We start from the raw sequence: 24,561 nt of genomic DNA, 5'->3' as shown, positions 1-24,561 counted from the left end.
CTACAATAACTCATACAAAAACATAAGATTAAATTAGTTTTACTTGTACGTGTTGCTTTCAGGTTTTTAATTATTATAAAACATTTTATTCTTTAATTTAGTCTGTTTATAAATTAACGTGGTATGATTCTTATGTCTTCATTAATACTTTTTCATATTCCGAACAGTTAATTTAGCCCGATGTGAATTTCCGAATAGCAATTAAAATTCGTAAGATAACATATCGGCTGGTTATCTGCAATGTAGGCAAGCAGTGCGCGGTCTCCCCGTCAGATAGCGCTGGAATGTGATGATGCTGATAACACCTGAAAACAGATAAGAGCTCGAATATTGTATCCAAATGAGAACACTGAACATGTAGATAATATGTTAAATTAATTTCGTTAGAGGTTCTTAGTTTAGAGTTGAGTGACGGTTGAAATGACGTATGGTAGAACGCTCTGGACAACGATAGTTGGTGTCTGGACTCCACATAGAGTGAGATAAAGAGAGATAATTAATTTTATTGAGGAGTATATAAAACTGGAAGACTATATTTTCTAAAAAATAAATATATTTCCAATCAAATAACCGTAGATTTCAGTTGCCGATTGTAGACAATCTAGAGTTGAGTTAAAATTTTTTTGAAAGGCACTTCGGCAAAAGAAACCTACAGCCGTGACTAAAAAAAACAATTAAAAATTATTTTTTATCAAGTTGTAATTATTTTTGATCAATAAGTAAGTTAAAAAAAACGAGTCTTACGTTATCTTAAACTTATACGGCTTCGTCATTATAGTGTTTGTTTATGCTTAACCTTTTCTAGGACAATGGATACTTGAGTAACCTAGCATTTTCTATACCACTACTTGATATCAAGATTTTTTACTTTATTGCCTTGTTGTATTGATACAAATACTAGTGTCTGTTTAACAAAAAATAATAAATGGAACAATCTTACTAATATTATAAATGTGAACGTTTATATGGATGGATGTTTTTTTTGAAGTTATCTCCAGAACGGCTCAACGGATCTTGATAAAATTTGGCATAGATGTAGAAAATAGTCTGGAAGAATAGGTACATAGGGTACTTATTATGTTTTTTTTATTCCGCGCAGGCAGGGTGACAGTTAGTCCCATATAATCTGCGTTCTGCCTTAGATGTTCTTAGTAGATTCAATCAACCAAAGATTTTACCTCGTAGCCGCAGAATATATGTATAATGTTATTGACTGAGTGTATTTGCGTCGCGCACGCGGTATCACAGAGTGTTAGGCAAACACGTCACGCGCTTGCAAGTTCGCACTCCGCTGTCCCGTTATCATGGCGTTTAGTATACGTGGCAAAAGCTCTGACTTGACACCCGGATTTGTCTTGATTCAACTATAAATTCTGTCACGTAAGTCTTCCTCTTATCGTCGTATTGTAATGTATTTCACAATTGATTCGAGGGATAACGCGTTTGTGTGTCTCTTTCAAAGTCTAAACATCTAGTTCCTTGAAGAATAAGATTTTATTCGAAATTTAATTTGTGTTTTATACTATACTATAAAAGTATTTAAAATTATTTAATTTATTTTAAGTATTTATAAAAATATTTCTAGATAAAGCAAGTTATAGCTAAATTACTGTAACATACTATACTTAAATTTAATTCTATATCTTAAATAGAACGCTATATAAAATAAAATACAGTCGAATTTATAACCTCCTTCTTTTTGAAGTCGGCTAATAAAAATACTACAAGTTATTACAGTTTTAAAATCGAATTAATTCGACACCCGTCATACCAAATGCTAAGCGAGCTCGTGAAGCATAGCCACATCACATCTATGAAAACCGATAACCTACGGTAACCGCTTGACGTCAAATGATTGATAACCCATGGAAAAAGTCGCGTTAAATAGCTCACAGCTCTGACCTTACACCCTGTTAAACTAGATGGTATACCATTCGTATTAAATGCACAATATAATAAAAAAAAAAAAACAATCATATCCATCAAGTGTCATTTTTGAAAAGGTTAAAAAAGTAACCTTTATGTTTATAATGGGAGAATTTCTTTATGTTCTAAATTTTGCCAATTTATTTTCACATTTTTTTTAATAATACTGATTAGCAGATGGTAATTTCAAGCTCAAATTAGTGCCACAATTTATCATATTCATACTAGAACTATTCTAAAGGATCTCTAGTAACCCGTCTACTCCATTAGTAACAAAGACTCAAAGTATAACACGAACTCTGCAATATTTAGATCTTATCTTAATGATCGAATTCATGCATAAAAAAAGATAAAATCGTATTCGGGAATATGCGTAACGGATATTTGTTGGCGAATGTTTTTCAACACATCGTCTGCATGGCTAATATAACTACACACTAATTTATATTTCTGAGTAGCGCGGTCCACTCAATAGTTCCGTATAACAGGATTTTGTACTCCGGTTCACTTTGTATTCGGTTGTTTTACATTCCAAAACGCTTAGGTCAATATAACATCACGCGATACCTTATTACGTGGCTAACGTAAATATTTCCTTGTACAGTGGAGGACGTTTATTTCCTACCCATTTTATCTCGTACTCGAGACATTAATATTGTAATTAGGTCTATAACTTTTAACAATTGTATTGAATTTAATTTTAATATATTTCTCCCAAGTAGGGTTGGCGACAGGCTGTCAACTGGCCGTAAATAATTAAGCCAAAACTTAAAAGTTTATACCTTGTACGCCGACCCCACATGAGTGGGATAAAGCCAGATAGACGATAACGATAATGATGATGAACATATAACAAAATACAAAATTAATCTTTTATGAAGACAGTACGTTCAACGATATTTGATTTTAAGTGGAAAGCGAATTTAATTCTTTGACTACGTATCCAAAACATCACATTTTGGTACACGTAATTGGTCATATCAGTCATTAAATAATTTTGTATTTTAATTTAAAGTTTTGTCGGTTTATGTTGTTACTAATACAGTCATAATAAAACCCTGTTTCTCCTTTCACAATTTGAAAGTGTGTTTAGCTTCGTACCTTTCCATTTCTGAAAAATCTGCATAAAATTGTTTTTATATTTTTTTTTCAGTAGAATGAAAAAAAACGCGAATAATTTTTTGTCATGAAAAAAAAAACATGCAAAGTATTTCCCTTATTCCGCACATGCCGGGACCGGAATTTCGTAGACTTGGTAAAATTCCATAGCGTACCAGTAAAGCTGATTACATTATCTCCACCTCTGCATACTAATGTCGATCTTATTTCACACACATACGGTTTAGTTTAGCTCAAGTGGGACAGGAAAATAGCACGACAAGCGATTAGCTGTGCGTACCAGATATTGTGGATTCCGCAGTTTGGATTCGGACGGAAAACCTGCACGTACCGATTTCATATTTATTGAACCGCTTAATATGATATCGATACAAAACGAAAAACAATTGCATACATACCTACTCAAGGTTCCCATTGAACCGGGATAAGCGTGAAAAATCTATAAGCGACAGTCCTTGTCCAGTCGCGATGGATGAACATAAGGGCGCAATTTCGTCAGTCGTTAGCCCGTATGCTGAGACTCCTCGCATGCTGTCTAATGACATCATCGACTTATGTAATTGCACACGAAGCGAAAAACTCGGGTTAGAGAGCCTCTATATGCGAGAAAAATATAGGTTAGACCAGGTCAATATGCCCTTCCGATGTTGCTATAACCGATTTAAAACATCTCTTAACTAGTATCTTCCTTTGTAGCATAGCTTTTACGACAGTTTATCTACGGATTCTGAATCTAAAAATGATCAATTCAATTCGGTCATAATAGAACGGATATACATGGGCACGTAAAACAACAATCGAAATTAATTTAATCCTCTCTCATGCCATTCATTGAGTGTATTCAAAGTCAGTTATTACGTAAAATTAACTGAAGTTAACCTTGATGGTAAAAAGTTGTACTATCAACTCGTGGGTCCTGTTTACAAATAAACGTTACGCTAGCGCAACTCTTTCATACTGTTCAATTTACTTTAAATAAAGAGTAACTCTTGGTAGGTATAACTTACTTCGTAAAATCAACTTATTTCGTAAAACAAATCTAATAGTGTTAAACAATAATTTGTTATATAACTTTTAGAATAGAGTTATTTTTTCAATCTAACGCCGAAATTAAGTAAATAATGTTAATTTCCATACATGGCGGTCATTACACTATTTCACACCTTTAGTTATTTTGCGAGATATATTAAAGTAACTAGCTGTCGCCCGTGACTCCGTGCGCGCGCAGTTAAAAAAAAAATGGGGGGGGGGGGGGGTTATGAAAAATAGATGTTGGCCGATTCTCAGACCTACTAAATATGCTCACAAAATTTCATGAGAATGGGTCAAGCCGTTTCGGAGGAGTTCAAGTTCGAACCCCGTGACACGAGAATTTTATATATAAGACATTACTTACAGTGTTGCACGAGTCAGTGTCTTTTACACGAAACATTTTACACTTATGGTGAAAATACGATGTTTCGATTTATACAAAATTGCATGTTTTTTTTATATTATTTATTTATCATATCGTGATATTACGTCGTAATCACTTTTGTTGTGGAATGTATGAAATCCGGAGATCTACGTAATACGATTAGATTAGTCATTAATGAAATAATAGCTGAGCGGATGACGTCGTGTAAAATTCCGCTGATATCGTATTTGATTAAATAGCTCGCAGATGTTTTGGTATAAAACGAAGCGAAGACAATCTAATGGTCTATAAAACTTGTACCGTCTGCAAAACACGATATTTGAATCTATCTGTTTAACATTAAAATGACTAAATATGTCAGCGTTTTACAAATCAAATACAGACTTTTGCTTTGATTATATAACTACTAGCTCTGGCCCGCGACTCCGTCCGCGCGCAGTTAATAAAAACTTAATAGGGGTATGAAAAATAGATAGTAGGCGATTCTCAGACCTACTGAATACGCATATAAAATTTGGTAAAAATCGGTAAAGTCGTTTCGGAGGAGTAAGGTAACCAACATTGTGACATGGAAATTTTATATATAAGATGGTCGAATGAAGAATGAACTGTCACATGATAAAAAAGCACTAAACATTGTAGAAAGAAATGTTATAGAGTACAAAAATGTAGAGGCTTCGTATTCAAGTATTAAAATTAATTATTCTAACAATATAAACACTCGCTTAATATAGTGTTGGTATTTCACCACGAATTCCATCCCATAAACGGTGGCAACAATAGTATATTGCATCCTATATTGCGTAAACAAAGTAATACCAACATGGTACTAGCATATAAAAATTCGCAGCGCCATCTGCCGGCCTATAATAGCCTCACGGTAGCATCGCCTACGTGACACTATGTACATTGCAATACAAAAGAGACATGCGAACAGGGAACGAAGAACTAGACGATTTAGACCCTTATAAATAACACCATAAGATTTACCACAGTGTAAATTACAATGGTAGTTCTGTACTGCTGAGTACACTGTTAAAAAGGCTCTTTGTATGGACGTGCGTCCTTTGTTTGCGCAAGGATAGAGCTGGTACTAGAGTTAGGAGTATTTGGCAACGTCTGCCCACATACGTGATGTAAATTTTATCAGCAAACATGTTTAAATAGTGTTTTTGCACTTTATATTGCTTTTGAAATGCACGAGGTTATAGGTTAATGTCGTATTGTTTTGTACCGCATTGTACATTACTAAAATGAATAGTAAACATTCCAGAATATTGCAGTCTGTAGTGAAATTATCATCTAATATATAAAATTCTCGTGTCACAGTTTTAGTCACCGCACTCCTCCGAAACGGCTTGACCGATTCTCATGAAATTTTGTGAGCACATTGAGTAGGTCTGAGAATCGGCTAACATCTATTTTTCATTTTTTTTAACTGCGCGCGGACGGAGTCGCGGGCGACAGCTAGTTATTTAAAAAATCGTAACATGCCGTATGAAAGATCTCAACGCCTAATTTATTAAAATTTAAATACAATAAATCTTCGTACCTTATTCTTTGTAAGAAATATTAAAATTAAAATTTTAATTCGGGAACATTTTAACTTTGATATTCAAATATAGAAACTCTGGTACCATCAAAACCATATATATACTTGTCTCTGTTTTTTTGAAATGGAATAAGTGAGATGAATCGATGAAAGATTTTGTACAGTCGTGAACAGTTGAAAATCGGATACAATATTTAATTTTGGAAACTCAAAAATAACATTTTAAATATAAAGTTGTGTAACAACAATGCAACTTGTCTCACCTGTTCACGGTCTGGTTTTTTCACCATAATCCAGTTTCGACCATCGAAAATATTATTTGCATATAAACGGGTATCTCCATTTAATAAAAGCACGAATGACTAATGCGATAGGAATTAGGTTGATGCAGTTTCCGCTGTTAAAACAATGTCATATATAATTGACGTCTCATTCGTTCAGTTGTTAGATTCCGATAACAATTCTAACTTGAGTTACTGTGTATCTATATTGATGAAAATTCTTATTGTTCAGATCAGCACTGTTTTAATAAGAGTGGTTTGGCAGTAGAATTTGAAGGTTAGTTTCAACCTGCAACTTTCTTCTGAGGCCTTCTGGCTTTGTTTTGTTTTTTTTTAATCATAAGGTGGCAAATGTGCGATCTGCTACATGGATACGCCGAAATAGCGAATCGACTGCTGCCAATAGACATCCGCAATTTCATATTCGTTACTTACCTCTAATCGACGGAGGGGTCAGACAAAAAGAGAATATTGAACCTTCCTATGCACCCCCCCCTCCGTCAAATCCATTTCTCGAGGTCTAAAGAGGACTATAATTAGGCCTCCGGCACCACACTCATCAAACGAAACGCGGAATCACTTCCACCTCACGCCTGTCTTCTGTGTGGTCGTGGTATTTCACCGGGCGAGCCCCATTCGTGTATCAGATGTTGTTGCTGGCGTCAACTACTCTTAAATGGTTTCTTTCACCAATTTGTTTCAGTTTCTTAAATGTGCCTACACCTTCCTTATTTATTGGGCTTATAAAAACATTACAAACTTCTTATTGCAGATTAATAAAGACAAGTTATGACATACGAGAATGACATTATCCTGTAACTGGATAGCTGCCATGTGATACGAGCACACTTCGCGGAAACGAGATGTATCGGGAACCTTCCGCGAAATTACCTGTTACTACTACGCTGTCATTATAAAAATATTAAGGATTTCAGTAGTTAGAATAAAAAAACACGCGTTATGTTGTGACGTCATTAGCTAAAAAATCGATAAATTTAGTAAGTTCAATTTAATAGTAGTGGACGCTTAGTCCCCTTTACCTTCCCACCCTTTTTTCTATAAGGAAGAAATGGGAAGGGGAGTGGACATGACAAAAGAGGGGATGCATAGGAAGGGGAAATGTTTTCTTTCTGTTTGAACACTCCGCTGTCGATTGAAGATAGGCATCTGCAATTGTGTTGTCTGTTTGCTATTTCAGCGAACTCGGTCTTTCACCTCGTGATATTAAAAAATCTCTTATTTATAAAAAAAAAATATTTGAAAATAAATTTCGTTAAGACATTTTTAAAAAAGGAACATATCAAATTACTGTCATTAAATAAATATACTTTTGTATTGGTATCTAGGTCAATACACTTGTAATATGAAACTCCGACAAATTGTAAGAAATAAAGATCATAAACCTAATTATATCGGAATGTTTCCAAGTATATTTTCGTAACGCTTTTGTTGTAATATGATCATCATTGTTAACTTTCGGACGCATGTTGACATAATGATGTCACCTTTGTTATAATGTTATGCTAACAAACGGCCCAATATTTACTTTTTAATCTCATCTGAGCTAAACATGCGTCATCCGACTTTTTCGTCTATTTTTTTTTCTTCTTTTATCAACCGTTGTGAATTTAGATACATGCTGTATAGCATTCCAATCAAAACGAATTATTTTAAATTAACAAACGACGATAGGGTACAAATATTTTTCGCAGTATGTTTCGAATTCCAAAATATTTCCGGAGGATTTTTTTCCACATAATTTTATAACAATTTATACAAAATTAAGATACCGGCCGAAAAATAATAGCCGCCATTTTTGGATATTGACGTATGAGTTCATTTTATGAATTTGATCGAAATGAAATGTACACATTATTTAAGAAAATCTCGTTCCAATAAATTAACAAAGAGTTAAAACTCTTCCTAACATTAGAAAGGTCATTTATATTGCAATGATTGTATAATCTTAGTAATATTATAAATGCGAATGTTTGGATGTATGGATAGATGTTTGTTTGAACGTATCTCCAAAACGGCTCAACGGATCTGGATGAAACTTGGCATAGATGTAGAGCATAGTCTGGAAGAACACATAGGCTGCCAATTAAGTTTTTTTTTTAAATCCGCGCAGACGGAGTCGCGGTCGACAGCTAGTTTTATATATAGTTTGGAAATAAATTTTCAGCGAATGTCGCCTTAAGTAACGCCCATAGCTTTATTATCAACAACGTTTTATACGACTTGCCTTTACAATTATTCAAATGTAGCACCATAACAAACGCTAATACATATTTAATTGTCCACACCCTGAATATTTTAGAAGGCTAACCACTGACTGTGGTACAAATTCAAAAATACTTTTAAAACTTAACAACTACCCACACAATTTGGACTCACTGTCTAATAAATAAAGAAAAAACATGACCCTTTTTTATATGTTCCATAAAGTTTAAAACCGCGTAATTGTTTTTATGTTCTGGGTTTGTTATTTTTGGTCTGGTTGTACGTGTAATTTGTTGTGTTTTGATTGTGATGATGGGTAATTGGTGGTTGATGCGATCATTATGTCTGACCTGGGACGTTCCAGGAATCAAGGTCGTCAAGTAGTGATGGACTTAGATGAATCAGGATTTTGAAGTATTAATAATCTTTTTCGACGTTATTTTATAGTGTTCTATTTTATGTTAATAGGATCTATAACTATATTGATATTTTTTCTTATTGACCAATTTTATAATTTTATAGCTTCCAGCAGTGGACACTTTTGATCAAATTTATTATTGTTTAGGTAAAATGATTTAAACACCCAGAATCTCTAAATGAGTGCTAAGCGAAGCCTCTAGTGTAGACTTACATGAGAAATCTCTACAAATGGGTTGTTTAAATAATTATAATATCTGTGTTCGTAATTTAATCTTAAATCGACTTAGAACATCACTAGACCGATATCTTTTTGGAACAGGTGAGGAGGAGGGGTTTGGCTCCCAGATTTTTTTGTGAAATTGATGACTATAGGGCGAGATATTTCGGGATGAACAAAAAATGAATGGTTTTAACTCAACCCATGTCTGAACATATGGGATGCGGTAATAATTGTTGGTTATATTTTGAAATTTAAACATATAGTTCAGTTCAACTTAGTATCGAAAGTTTGTAAACAAATGAACGTCACATAAAATTTATGATATACATTTTGTTATCTCTTACATTCTCTTTGTAAAAAACAGAGATTAAAATATGCATTAATACAGTCGAAACCAATAGTAACATTGACCTTTCAAACTCTTGTCAGATACTGCAAAAGGCTATCAAGAAAGTCACAAGGTAATAAAAGTAATTTAACTCTTGGAATTGGAATTCCTTGTTTCCGTACTATTTTTTTTCCGGAACTGATTTCCGTACATTACATTACAACTGATGTTTACTTAAATTCTTTATGAGTATTATCTTAAAGGGAAATATTATGTTTCCTCAATTTTATTAAGTTTATATTTATGTTGGACATTTCATTGAAGATTCTAGCTGATTTATGTCTTCGATTATCACGTCTCTTGAAATGTAAAAAAAAAAACTTGAGAGGTGTCAAGGGACACCCGGATGGAACGAAGTTCCTTTCGATTAATTAGTGAAGGAACCAATGTTTATTCTATGAATAAACAACTTAAGTCTTCACAAGAAGTACATTTTATTTCTATGAATTTTCGTTATATATTGTCACGTCGTTGCCATGGTGAAGTAGCGCACATTCGTCGTTAACATACTTACTATAGCAAAAAGTGTCGTGACAACTTTTCGTAAGAAATTTTTCCGTCTAGCCCCCTTTCACAACGCGCAATAAGGAACTTCGTTCCAAAAAAAAAAAATTAAATGTATTCCACAAAATCTTACACAATCTAAAATGCCTAATCAAAGTTTAATTTCAATTATCAATCGTGTTAAAGTTATTTATGGGTACTCCGCTCCGCTCCGTATGGGTAGCTGTTACAGAGATACCTTCTAACAAACATCCATCCATCCATCTATCCATATATTAATCTATTTTAATTTCGCATTTATAATATTAAGTAATATAAATAAGATGTAACGACAATAAACACTCATGGCAATTGTTACGTTATAAATGTAACTGGTTTTATATCAAGTTACGTTAACTCGGCGCAGTTGTTGAGTACAGTGATTGTAATTTCAACGTGCAACAGGATGAAACTAATTGATTTAGCTATTTATAACTTAATTGGTGCGCAAGAGTCGATGCGGTGACTAACACTTCGTGCTACAGCTTCTATTGTTTAAATGGTTTTTATCATGTGCAAATATTACATTGGTTAACTGCCACACACAGTCGTTAGTTAATAACAGATGCTTGGAGATTTAGTACGAATAAAAGGGACACTGTATTGTAATATATTCTTGTCTTTTTTTTTTTTCAAAGTGAATGAGAGAGAGAACAAAACATGTGAATAAAATTGTCACCCAAATTAAATATCATCATGTATGTAGACCGACGAAGATTTTTGATCCCTCTGTCAACTTTAATAACTGTCACGAACCTCGTGATAAACGTCTTTAACCGTAGGTTTCTGAGACCAAAAATCAAGTCCAAACCAAAGTCAAAGATATATGTTTTATACAGCGATTTTGGTCTCAGAAATGAACGGTAAGTGTGGCAGTATGAGAAGCCACAATATTGTTGTGATGGTTTTTGGTCTTTTTTAATTAACAATATTGAAACTATAACTTGTCTGTTTTTCGAAGCTCGAGGGCTTTGTGATTTTAAAATGTAAAATTGTGGACCATAAATAAAACTTATGGTCGGCTACCACACTACGCCCCACAAGCATGTGGCAGATTATTGCTCGCAAGACGAAACTTGTTATTTTATACCATACATATAAATACTTTTGAATTATTATTTGTTGATAGCTTCCATATTTGGGTGGATTTAATTACATTTACTTTGTTTTATGTTGGACTTGACTACAATCAGTATAACAGTATTGTTACAACTATTTATAAAAGTCTGAAAATAACTTCCAAATAAGGACTTGAGACACATCAACACTCAGAAATACTTCAATTACTGATTACAGTAATTCCAAATTCGAATTTCGAGAAACATCTGTATAACAAAGCTGACTGTGATTAATAAAAGATTTCAGGGCTGCCACATTTTTTGGTTTGCATAATACATATCTATGTTTATTACATTGGCAACCCTAACACTGCGTAGAGAAGTGAATCGACCGCATTCCTAGCTACATTGTGCGACCCCAGCGCTCGTTTATCATAAACTATTGTTTTGTCTCTATTATTATCCGGGCAATTTGTATTGATACGATGCACAACGCAAGTTTGCCCTCTATTCTGGTTACTATGCTTAGCTTATTAGATTTGAAACTATGTTAACATGTATACATCTCATGTCCCTGATTGCGACAGTCAAATGTAGTCAGATTACATTCCAAATATAAAGTTTACCATATTGGGAAACTGGTACTTTTAGATCTAGATGATATTACTGACCATAAATTCAAATATGGCATTAATCAGTAACTGTTGCCAGCGACATCTGCCGCGTCGAATTGTAAAAATCTGAGTGTATTTTCACTGCTAGGGTTGCCAGGTCGCCAAACCTAATAGCCGGACAGACCAGTCAGTTTAGGCGGAAATTTGGGTAGAAAAGCCGGACACGACCGTCAATCGACTTTCGTCGCCGGCGCTCGGCCACTCTCGTTTGCGAAATGTAAAAAGCCTAACAATAGCCGGACAACCCGGACACCGTTTATTTTGGCCGGACACGCAATCAAAAAGCATACCTATGTCCGGCTTTATCCGGACACCTGGCAACGCTATTTGCTGCGATGTAATTATGAATTAACTCAGCAAAAGTACTTATACCGTTCGCTACAAAAGCACTAATAAATTAATTAAGAAACGGCTTAACTCACGTTTGATCGTCCGGTGACGGCACCGACTAGTTTCGAACCCATCGGGGGTCCATCTTCAGGGCGAGTGTTTAATCCGAAGACTTCGCGGTCGCGTCGCGTCTCAGTGCGTCACCGGACGATCAAACGTGAGTTAAGCCGTTTCTTAATTAATTAATTATGATGTCTCACGAAAGTTTAAACAATTTAAAAGCACTAATACGTAGTTATAACAGAACAGAAATATATTAGAATAAATTTCGCATTCAACACTGAACTTTTGAAACGATGTCTTATATATTAGTTTCCAGTGGCTACTCTTTACAGCATTATACCATTCAAGAGTGACGTTTACTAGACTATGTAATTTATTGTACCTAGATACTGCCTAGATTATGATATATCTATGACCTATTATATCCAGAGAACCTCGTGGGCATGTCAGGATGTTATTATGTCAATTTTATGATCGTCGTCTCTAGAAAATTTTAACCTGTTAACGAATAATAATAGTTAAGCTACTATATATAGAATAAATTATGTTAATCGAAGATTATTAATGTAGATATCTTCACCGATGGTTAATATTGAAAGTGTGGTGCTTTAGTAATTACGTCTTAGTGCTGCGATTCTGTAATTACAGTAAAAATAAAACGATTGCATACAAAATTATAACTACACACAATTATCTGAATCTCGAGTTCTATCTTCATACATATTCAAATATCTTGCGTGTTTTTTATGAAAATGTAAACATTGCCTAGGATGTTGCACTATTATCTGTAGGTATCTTTACAAGCCTTTGCAAAATGTTTTCATCCCAAGCTAGTATCTTACAGACGAAATTCTTACCAATATTATAAATGCGAATGTTTAGATGGATGATTTGTTACAAGGTATCTGCAGAACAACTCAACGGATCTTGATAAAATTTTGCACAGATGTAGAACATGTGTGGAAGAACACACAGGATTTCTTTTATTCTTCGCAGACGGAGTCACGGGCGATAGCTAGTAGGGTTTTTTTTATAGCACTAGCTATAAAACGTATCGTAACGTAAACGTAAACGTAATCGTAATCGTTTATAACCTACTAAGGTTATAAACGATTACGATTTGACAGATAGAAGCTGTATTATACGATTGATTTCTTTTCATCATTAGAACATCTAGATTCTAGATAGTAAGCCAATATATAATACCTCATAGTCAACGACGTACTTCATAGAAATATGATCAGTGTGAATTGATTAAGAGCATTAACATATCTCTGTTATAAATTGTTAACGTCCACGCATTTGTCATATGAATATATACGTATCTCATCTCAATGGAACTGTTATTTAATTCCAATGCGAGCGAATTTAAATATTTGATTATAATCTTGATGTAAATGACGATTTGTATGAATAATGGGAATAAAGCCTGCCCTTTACTAATCTTATTTAAGTGTAATATTTAAAGATTTGTTAATTAAAAGAAAACGTTTGACAGAAGAAAATGATTTTGATGGAATCTACTAAAATCATACACAACCAAGATTATTCGAAATAAAAAAAAAGTTAAGCAGTCGTATATAGTGTATTACCCGTTAATATATCTGTTATTTTTAATCCTGAGCTTCTACTGCTTAAAAAAACGTATATGTACGATGGATAGATAGATGTTTGTTTGAAGCTATCTCTAGAGCAGCTGAACGGATCTTGATGTTTGACACAAATGTAGTACAAAGTCTGAAAGTACACATAAGCTACTTATTAAGTTTATTTTTAATTCCGCGCGAACGAATTCGCGGGCAACAGCTAGTAATTGTAATAAAAGACAAACGAACGCATTCAAGACATCTGTGGACCTAGCAGGAATATTTGTGACATTGACCATCGGGCGTAACGTACATCAAAAATCTCATTAATTTTGACATAATTAACGATGACGATACGAAATCAATTCTCACAAATATTCGTACTAGGCCCACTGAAAGAATTTATTAAAATGAGTTCTCTTCATAATAAACACGTTCAAAGGAGAGTCATCCTTCATATTTAAATACCATTTCAATGGAATGAATGCATTTCACTGACACGTGTGGAGGAGAGTCATACAATTGGTATGTATGGAATGGGGATCATTTATTGTTGTACAAAAGTATGCTTTGATGTACTTAAGCTTGAATGACATCGCTTAGCTTTTATTCAACAAAAGTTTACCCGCGGCTCCGTTGACAGTAAAAAAAAACTTAATAAGTAGCCTTTGTGTTCTTCCAGATATTCTACATCTATGCCAAATTCCATCAAAGCCCGTTGAGAAATTGTAGACATACCTTCTTATAAACATACATCCATCCTTTACAATGTTAGTAAGATTTTATAAATGTTTTATGTGATCTACTACTCTATTACTACTTTCTACTATCTTATAGTATATATGTATATCAAAAGTAATAAAAATGAAACATTTATGTGTCTAATCGTAGGTTTCTGAGACCAAAAACCTCGTTTAAAACATATTATCTCTGTTTTGTCAAAGATAATGACATGTTTTATAAAGAGATTTTGTTTCAGAAATCAACGTTTAATGATTAAAATAAAACATTAGACATCTTTAAATGAATTTTTAAAAGCTATAAAGTATGAAAATGCACTTCAACCAAATCTCTTTAGTTATGGACGTAAATCGTTCTCCGTAAGATTAACGAGGGGCGACGTTTATCAAGAGACGGTCGTCGTGGAATTTTAAGAAGCTTTCGACACCGTCCGCTCGGTAGCTAAAACATTCACCTCGTAATCAGAAAACATATTTTATAAAGACTTTTGGTAATGCTTTTATAAAACAAATGTGGTTCGATATATTTAAGATGTGTTGAAAATTATTTTACGGTATGATTAACGTCTTGTGAAATGTTTTTTTCCCTATCCCAATAGTATAGGTAATTTACTATAAATATAAATATTTGTGTTTATCAGTTTGGAAGTAATGTCGAATTTCAAATTGACAGGAAACTATTTATTTTAATAGTTTGACAACATAAAATGTTACTCTATAAAAAGGAATTTCGTTTCCTACAACGTAGAGTTTGAGACAAAGAATTCGAGTAGAATTGTTTAACTTTTCCTTATTTTCTTCAAGGTTAAATTTTTAAACCAATTATCTGATATTAAACTCAAGCATTCAATTCTTAATACCACAGTGTAGGATAATAAATCGTTACATTAGTTGCTATAGAGACTACTGGTTATTGATTTACGCTGCGGCTACCTGGAAACGTTTTATGAAGTTGTTGGGAACATTTTTATGCAAATAATAGACAGGATCGAGATTGTTATCGCTTGTGATGATACGTGATTGCTTTATTTTGTAGATCGGACCTTTGTTAATATTTATATATGACTAGCTTTCGCCTGCGAATCCGTCCGCGAGGAATTAAAATAAAACTTAGTAGCCTATGCGTTCTTCCAGACTATGTTCTACATCAATGCCAAATTTAATCAATATACCTTCTGACAAACATTCTTACATACATCCAAACATTTCATTTTTTCATAATATAATAAAAAAAAATCATTTCATCATTTATAATATTAGTAATTAATAAAATTTGCCATATTTATTGATATGGTAATACTCGTAGAATTCTAGAATTTAAGTTCAAAAATATCGTATTTTTATATTACGAGATGTTCGAATGATCGTCGTAGATCGTGTGAATAAGGATAATAAACCGTGTTAGACGTAATAGAATTAATATATGACGGCTGATAGGTAGGCTCCGGAGGAAAAAGAATAGAGATGACGATGCTACGATTTCGTGCAATTGATTTTAATAGATTACGAATTGATATATTAAAAAAGAAATTACAAACTCATGTCCAATGTATATTTAACGTATTTTATAATAACAAATAGCTCATCTGAAGTGCATTAAACTTCACAAATTACATCCTACAGAATCTATAATTGTATAGAAGGAGCTTGTGAACAAAATTATTAAAGTTATTATTAGACCCCGCGGAATATCGCCATCTTTTTTTTTCTTTCCAGCCAGCGCATTGAATAGCCTGTAATAATGTAGTTCTATTTATGAAAATTATTTTTAAATAGCATAATTCTATAGAACCAGTGTTATTGCTTTTGGTATAATATTTTATACACTTTTAAATATTTCAAAAAAAGAATACTTAAGAATTCAATGGTAATTAATTCCAATAATTTCATTTATATTTTATTTTTGCAAATACTAAATACTTAATTAAAATTCTGACATCATATACATAATTATTTTATACAAACAAAACCTTAATTTAATGTTTTACGTTGTAAAAAAGATGACTCAAACCATCTAATCAATGTTGTTTTGAACAAAATTATAATTTATGGTACTATAAAATATATTTCAAAGAATGCAATCATTATAATTATGTCATTTGCAGTCAGTAGATAGCTTTGACATTTGATTATGAGATTTCAACACGCGCGAAAACACAATTATACTTCTTATTATCATATACATATATTATTTTTTGACCTTCAATGACCTTCAATGACGTGACTTGAAATAAGCTTCATATGTTTGGGATACTAAAAAAACAGACATTTTATAAAGCTATTTTTTGTCTCTTAAAATATTACATTCTTAAATCATAATTTTTGTGTCAATATTACAGTTTACAACAAAATTTCGAAGCCTTTAAAAATAATTACAGAAATATCTTCATGTAAATTCATTTGTCAATTGGTGTTATTACATTGTAAAAGTTATAAAATCGTTATCTTATTACATTGTAGGAGTTATCTGACCTTATCCGACTAAAATTGTTAAAAAAAAATCCAATATGCTCAAACGCTACAACCCAAATACCGAAAGAAAACGGTCGTATGATCTTAAAAGCTACTTGTTTGTATTTGATACTTGAGCAATTAAATTTTATTCATACTTTGTAATGCATACGAGCAAAGATATTCGGTTTCCTGCGCTTCGGACGCCCGCGTGCACATGTGTACACCGCATTACACCATTTTGACTGTTGCTTTTTACTTGTACAGTGCACCACACAAGTGCTATATCGGATTTTGTTACGAAATTTCCTGGAGTTCCCTTACGGGAGTTCCAAAATGCACATGTTATCTTTGTACGCATTCATTTTAAATAAGGCAAAGTTAAGAGACTAGCAATGGGTTCCCCCTTCCTTCGATTCGATAAATAGAGATTAAATACATTTAAAATCGGTTAATCTCGGTGTGATAATATATCATATGAGATGTTTTTGTTTAGGTTTAATATCTTTGTAATTAATCTTTAATATTTTAGTGATATAATTTGAAAAAGAAAACAATATTAATAAATTTGTTTTTGTTTCAGGTAAACATTTTCTAATTCATCACATCCTGTGTATGTATAACTCTTCATGTTCTATCAGAAAAATCATCACCCTATAGTTACTCTATATGTATACAAAAGAATCTAATGGATTAGAATTTAAAATATTCAAATAAAAATATTTATGGTACTGACTGTACTTAACGCTCGTAAACCGAAGAATTCCGAATGATAAACATTCCACGCGTTTTATTTTAAACCACTACACTTCTTTGGTGCATGCGTTCACGGCTCTTTGTAATTATGCTGCGTTCCGAAGTTTTTTTTTTCTGTTATATAAAAATGTATTTTTACGGAATGTATCTGCTAGCAATTATTCTCTATGGCCTCTAAGTGGTGTTGAGTGGAATTACGTAGATTTATGTGAGTGCCACTTGTACCGTTATAAATTACTGTAGGATACTAAAGCGGCTTCGTTTACGTAGATCTGTGGAACCAGTGAAAACTAGACCCTTGATTCAATTGCATTTTAGAACCATCTATTTATAGTTTTATCAAGTCTTCTCGTCCATTGATAGTAGGACAAATTAATACAGTTTAAAAACGCAATTTGAAAAGATGGTCTTCTGTTTTTTTGTCGTTAAAGTTTAGATTCCTCTATTATTTATTTGTATATAGAAATAGGACTTTTATTAAATAAATGGCATTGTTTAAATGGAACTAAGCGGCTGCGATAACAGTTATATACACGAAAAAAAAAACATTATTTTTGTACAACATTACTAATATTATGAGTATAAATGCGAATGTTTAGATGGATGGATCTTAGTTTGTTTGAAGGTATCTCCGGAACGGCTCAACACATCTCGATGAAATTGGCACACATAGGCTACTTGTTGAGCTTTTAATTCCGCGCGGACGGAGTCGCGAGCTACAGCTAGTTGTAATATAAAAACACTGTAATAAAAATTTATCTTTATATTTGAGTTAAGAGCATTTAAGCATGTCCATCATTTTCCATCAGTCTATTTGAATAACAATCAGAGCTTAGTGGCCGTCAATCGTCCACACAAAGCGTCATTTAACGCTATCTAATCTGTGGCGTAGCCCGGTAGCTCGGACCATTGTCCCTTACTCTCCCTCATAAATTATAAACTTCCTCCTACGACCACATTCCTTTTATTTTATAGCTACTAACTGTGGCCGTGATTTCGTCCGAGAGGTATTAAAAAACTGAGACTATATTTCATTGCACACTTAAAACGAGAACTTTAGAGTTTGCCGTGATGATAAGTAGAGTGTACGCTGTTCCTAACTGTTATTTGTATTTATTTCAAATTTCATCCAGATTCGTTTAATCGTTCTGGAGTTACCTGGTAATAATCATCCATACATGAATCCAAACTTTTGAATTCGTAATGTTAGATAATCTTTTGAAACTATAAAAAAGTTGTGGCATAATTTATGTTATCAGAAGGTATGTATAAAAAGTTAAAATTAAAGTTTTCATTGTTCGTTTATGTAAATTGACAGCAATTAAAGTTAACTGATTATTTTTTATACAAACAACAAGAAATTACGATTTAAGATTTTTTGTAGATAACATCTGAATATATTTTATTATTCAGTTTTATGCAGTCTTTGTTCTTAAGTTGTAAAACAGTTTAAAAGTCGGATAATGTTTAAAATTATAATAAAGTTTTTTGTTCAAAGATTAAAAGATGTTTTGGTTTCTTAATATTGAATGAACAAATATTTTAATCCGTTTTGTTACACTATTAAGACAATAACTTGCTTCGCTTTAAAACTTTCTTTGAATACATTTCGTGGAATGGAATGTTACCTCAATCATGAACGTTTAACGACCCTTCTTTGTCACATTTTTGTATAACAATCATTTATTTGTTATGAAAATATAGTTGTTTAGATAAATTTAAGTGACCGTGAGATGTTTCTAATCTTTTAATTCTTTACTGGAAATACGTCTAATTTTACTTTAAAGAAGGAAGATGAACCGTAATCCATGTAGATGTGTAGGTATAGTTCCATCTAAAATAAATGCAATAGACAACTGGACAAATTGAAAGTTTGCACTCTAAGTTTTTGTCAAATTTTACATTTTAGTGAAATTATTTGATACAGCTTTGATTCACGATTTTGTTCATATTTGAGATGTTTGATGAACAGTTTGATCAACGTTGGCAAACATATTTGATATTTGATCGTTTATAAATCGACTTTTTAGTGATGTTAAAAATAACGTTGATGTCTTTTAAACTGGGATGTCATAGTTTAATTTTAATTAGGGTTATAATAAACATATAACGTATTCAGAGTTTTTTAGTGAAAACTTGTATCTATTAGAAAATTTTAATATAGATATAACGGGGTCCATTCTTCGTATTTAATATCAACTTTACGATCTGGTTGTAGTTTTTCGTGTCACAATTTATCATACGGTCCGAGGTATGCAGATTTCCTTTTAAGATGTCATAAAGAAACCGTTGTACTTTACGATACGTTCGTATTCTTGTTGAATACTTTAAAACAACATTTTGATAGTTTACGATCTGACAGTTAAATTTGAATTGCAATTAATTAAAAATTTAATTTAATACCCTTTTTCAAGCGAATGACAAGATGACAAATGATGAGATTGAATAATATTTTGATTTGTTCGATTAATTTTTAACGTATGTTTTCACTGGTTACAGACATACAATAAGAGTGGCTTAGTAGTGAACAGTTTTCGAAATATTTCCCATTAATTTTACTAAATCGTCTTTCAGGATATTTGCCGTAGAGATTGCTTAGTAAAACGCACTCCAAACGCCCTCTACGACGTAATATTAGCAACAATACTCAAGTCGAGTTTAAGTCTCTCTTTGCTCTACGTTTTGAACTGCGCTAAAACAACATAAACCTAAGTGGGTTGGACCTACAGCAAAAATAGGGCTGTGGTTTACTGAGAAAACCTTATAGCACTAAAACCTTTTAGTTATTCTTCTTTGTATAAACTGTCATTATAGTTTATTCTAGATTTTCAAAACTAAAATATTATAAGCGTCCAATTAAATTTCGTCAACTGAGCAGTATGGTTTCTGATTGGTCAACTTTTGGTTGATGGAACTTTAATGTAATTAATAATGTCACGGATTTATTAACTATTTGTTAGTGTTGCTAGAAAATTAAGTTTGACCATAGATTGAGCATGTGTTTCAATAATCGAGTACCTTCTATAGTGTTAGTGCCAGCCCTGTGGTCGGGTTGAAGGCCGGGGAAGGCTGCGCGCGCGGCCTCGACACGCCCGACCTCGGCGCGTGCCGCATTGTTCTCGCGACGACGGACCCAGCGACCGCTTTTGTTTTGTAACTTACCACCAATCTATATTACATTTAGAATTTTTAGTCGCACAGTACCTTAGGCGATCTGTAGTCTCGCACCATGGCAATCCAGATTTCAAATTTCCAAGAACCCTATACCACTATATATCTTGGTCTATTCACTACGGTCACTCCTATAATGGTACGAACACGGTAATTCACAATTCACTATTTTACTGAACATGGAATAGATGCTTGTGTTTTTTATTTTTATTTTGCAATAGGTTCAATAAAAGATTAAAATCTCAAACTAGTCTAACGTCTGAACATTCATACTTAAAAAAAAGTTAAACGATGAATTTCTTAGCGACTTAATATTAAAGCTTACCTTATAAATCTCTATAAGAAATTTCATACATTCAGATCAGACCCAACAAAAATATAGTTGCAGTAATATAACATTGGTTTTTATAATTCATTCGCTCGTTTTAAAACATTATCGCCGTTTAGCGCCGTCAGATGGCTCTTAATTTCATATAATAGTAACATTTAAGATAATTTTAATAATTCTCTGGATACATTTACGTCGCGTTGAACCTCACTCCCATTACCTCATATAATGAAATACCAGTTATTATATACTAGGACTCTTACTGAACTAACATTATCCTATATTACTTTACATTTCCAAGTGTAAATTAACACTTATCTAAAAAAATATAAACGTTACTCACATTTTTAATGCAAACTATTTTATAGAAATAACAATGATCCAAATTGATGTTTGATTCTTTATTTTTTCTGTATTTATAATTAATACGTGGTCTAAACATCAAAGGTCACTTACCTTAAAGAGGTAGGTGACCTTTTTCTTATTTGTGTTTTTTAAACCGTACATACTTAAAACTATTATATTAATTTTTTTATGATTTTTTTTATATTTTTGGTAATTAAGAATAAATTCCTTTTTTTTAGATAAAACTAATTTGAAAAAAGAAAAAATACAAAATGTTTACACTCAAAAAGTCAAGTTAAAAGTCTTAACACAGAAATTCTACCTTACCCAAATGTATTTGTATGTAGTGTGCGTATTTTTTTTGTACTTAAACTTAATGTGGATTGCTTAATCACTTTTAAAAAACTATCGTTATCTCACTCATATTCTTTAAACAAAACAGAGATAACTAAATATGTAAGTTTTGGATTGGATATTTTTGTAGTGGAAACAGATGGATACAAATTTTACATTCGCTTGTGGCCTTCTTAGAAGTCGGAATGTCAGATATTTTGATTTGTTCCGACCCTGAACTTGAACTGTGAACTAGAATGCGTGAAGTATGAAGCAAGTATCGCGCACTTTGATTTAAGATAAATCGTTTCATGTTGATTGTTATTTTTGATTTTTTTTAGTTTATATACAACGAGTGTTTGATACATACAAAATGTTAATATAATGAAATAAGCAGTGGGTATCGTTATCGTTAATTATGTCAAAATTAGTATGAGTTTGTTGGTATATTATACATCCTATAGGGGGCGCTGTTCAAATTTTTATAGAAATTTTGTCGACGACGATACGATGGCGATTGTCACAAATATTTGTACTAGGCCTACAGATGTCAAAGATTTGACTTTGGCAGTACACTAGACATTTTTTCTAGTTTTGTTTCTATTTTGAGAAACTTAAGTTTTGCTATAAACTAGTGTAATAATTAGATTTTTCTACAAAAAAAAAAAAACATTGCCAAGTAAAGAAAGAGTAAGGTTTTAGTAAAGTTTTTATTTTTAGTTTTGCAACAAACAACACGCTTAACAATTAGTTGACACGGTTGGTTGATAATCAGATCAGAAAGGATTTGAAGTCACGACAGATTGTAAGACCGGCGCCCAGTCTGGTGCCACACGCAAACAAACATAATAGTTTAAGAACTTGCGGATGACATGCGAAAAATATTGAGCATTTATTTGGCTTCCTAAATCTAAAAACATCTTGTTTTCTTCTTCTTTGATAAATGGAACAACATATTGTTATGTTTTTAAAAGAATATTAGTTTGTTACCGAATGTTAGTTAAAACTGCACCTATGTATAGTGTATATAATAAAAAATAGATCTTCCACAACCAACAATGTGCTGTGGCACGCGAATACCAGGAACGCACGATTCCCATCCCCCTGACAAAGAATGCTCAGTTTTTTTTATACCATTTCTCACGAGAACATTTCCCTTTTTTTACCCGCATTCCCCGAGTGTTTACATTTTGAAGGTCGCAGGTAGATCTGTTCATCTTTACTATTACTAGTATTGGTACGCAGAATTCACCATAAAAAATTCAATAAGGAAAACATCTGTCGATGTTACAATATACTTTTACCAATGAAGGTATAATTACTGTGGGTTCCTAAGAATAAAATCTCCGTTTGAAACATATTGTGATCTCTGTTTTGTCTAAGATAATGACAGGGATGAAGATATGTTTTATATAGAGATTTTGGACTCAGAAACCTACGGTTAGTGAGGAGTTCCATCTACAAAACATTCGCAAACATATATACTATCTCAGTACAAGAGTACTAGTCTTTCAACATTAGAAACTCACATAAAATTCTCTACAGATTACTGAATTTTCAAAACCAGTATTACAAAAAACTTTCCACGTCAAAATTAGATTTTTTGTTTTTTATTTTTTCAATTATAGTTTACGGTAATGATTAGTTCCAACGTGCTAGTCGTCGATGGTTATAAAAAATATTTATGGTATTGATTATGGTCACAACTCTCGAAATGAATTTATAATAAGCTATACGGTAGCTGTGACGTTATGAAAGGGATTTGGTTTTTAAAAACTTTACATATTGGATTACTGTATACGAAATATTGTGGGAAGATAATGCCTTTAGAATGAATAATTATTTGTTTATATAATTATTATTTGGGTATCTTGGATTAATAATTACTCATAAAATATGCGACCAATAATATTAAATGATAAAATCTGGTTTAAAAACCCTAATTTTCATATGTAATCGATTCTCGCTATTTATTAATGTTTTGTGTTTTTTTTAAAGAGATTGGAATCTGGAATTTATGCTATTTTTTATTATTTTCACTTGTATAAATCACCACAACAATTTTAATATTATTCCAAAGTGTAAACTTGTATGAAGTTAAAAACTGTGGTGTCGCGTCTGCGTGCGCTTAGGTCTATGGCGCATTCCTCTCTCGTAACACCGGGAGCGGTCGGTCGGGCCCAATAATAAGAATATGAGAGTAAAAAACGAAAAGGTAAAGCCTCGCATTTCGTGCGCCCGCGCCGCTCCGCCGCGGCCTTCTGTCGTGTGCTTTTTTTATTATTCTTTTTTCTCTTTTCCCTCTCGAAGGGTTGCCAGGTGTCCGGTATTTTAAGTCCGTTATTCCTGTACTGGGGAGCAGTTGTTTCAAGTAAAAATTGTATACTGCAAATTGGATTTTTTTTTTTACTGACGACTTTTAAAGTTTAGCTGCCAGGTATTAATTATGCTCGAGTTTTTTTTCTCTGGCAACCCTGAGTTATAATCGCGTGTAATGCTAGACTGCCTCAGAAATATGAATAATTTTTCGGCGTATTATTCGTTTTTTTTATTTTCCTTGTCGTTTGTTTTGATTTATAATTTGACTCTTGTCTTTGAGATGCTTACGTTTTGATAACCAGCTATGTCTGTTATGAA

The 24,561-nt window shown here is 32.7% G+C and overlaps 1 protein-coding gene across 1 annotated transcript in view; it reads left to right on the top strand.

Moving 5' to 3' along the window:
* LOC106712581 (protein kibra) overlaps positions 1-24,561 on the top strand; it is a 73,527-nt gene that overhangs the window by 28,995 nt on the left and 19,971 nt on the right. The window lies entirely within an intron of this gene.

The sequence above is a fragment of the Papilio machaon genome, chromosome 22 (genome assembly GCF_912999745.1).
Source record: "Papilio machaon chromosome 22, ilPapMach1.1, whole genome shotgun sequence".
In the NCBI taxonomy this organism is placed as follows: Eukaryota; Metazoa; Arthropoda; class Insecta; order Lepidoptera; family Papilionidae; genus Papilio; species Papilio machaon.
This window is presented reverse-complemented; position numbering and strand designations above follow the sequence as displayed.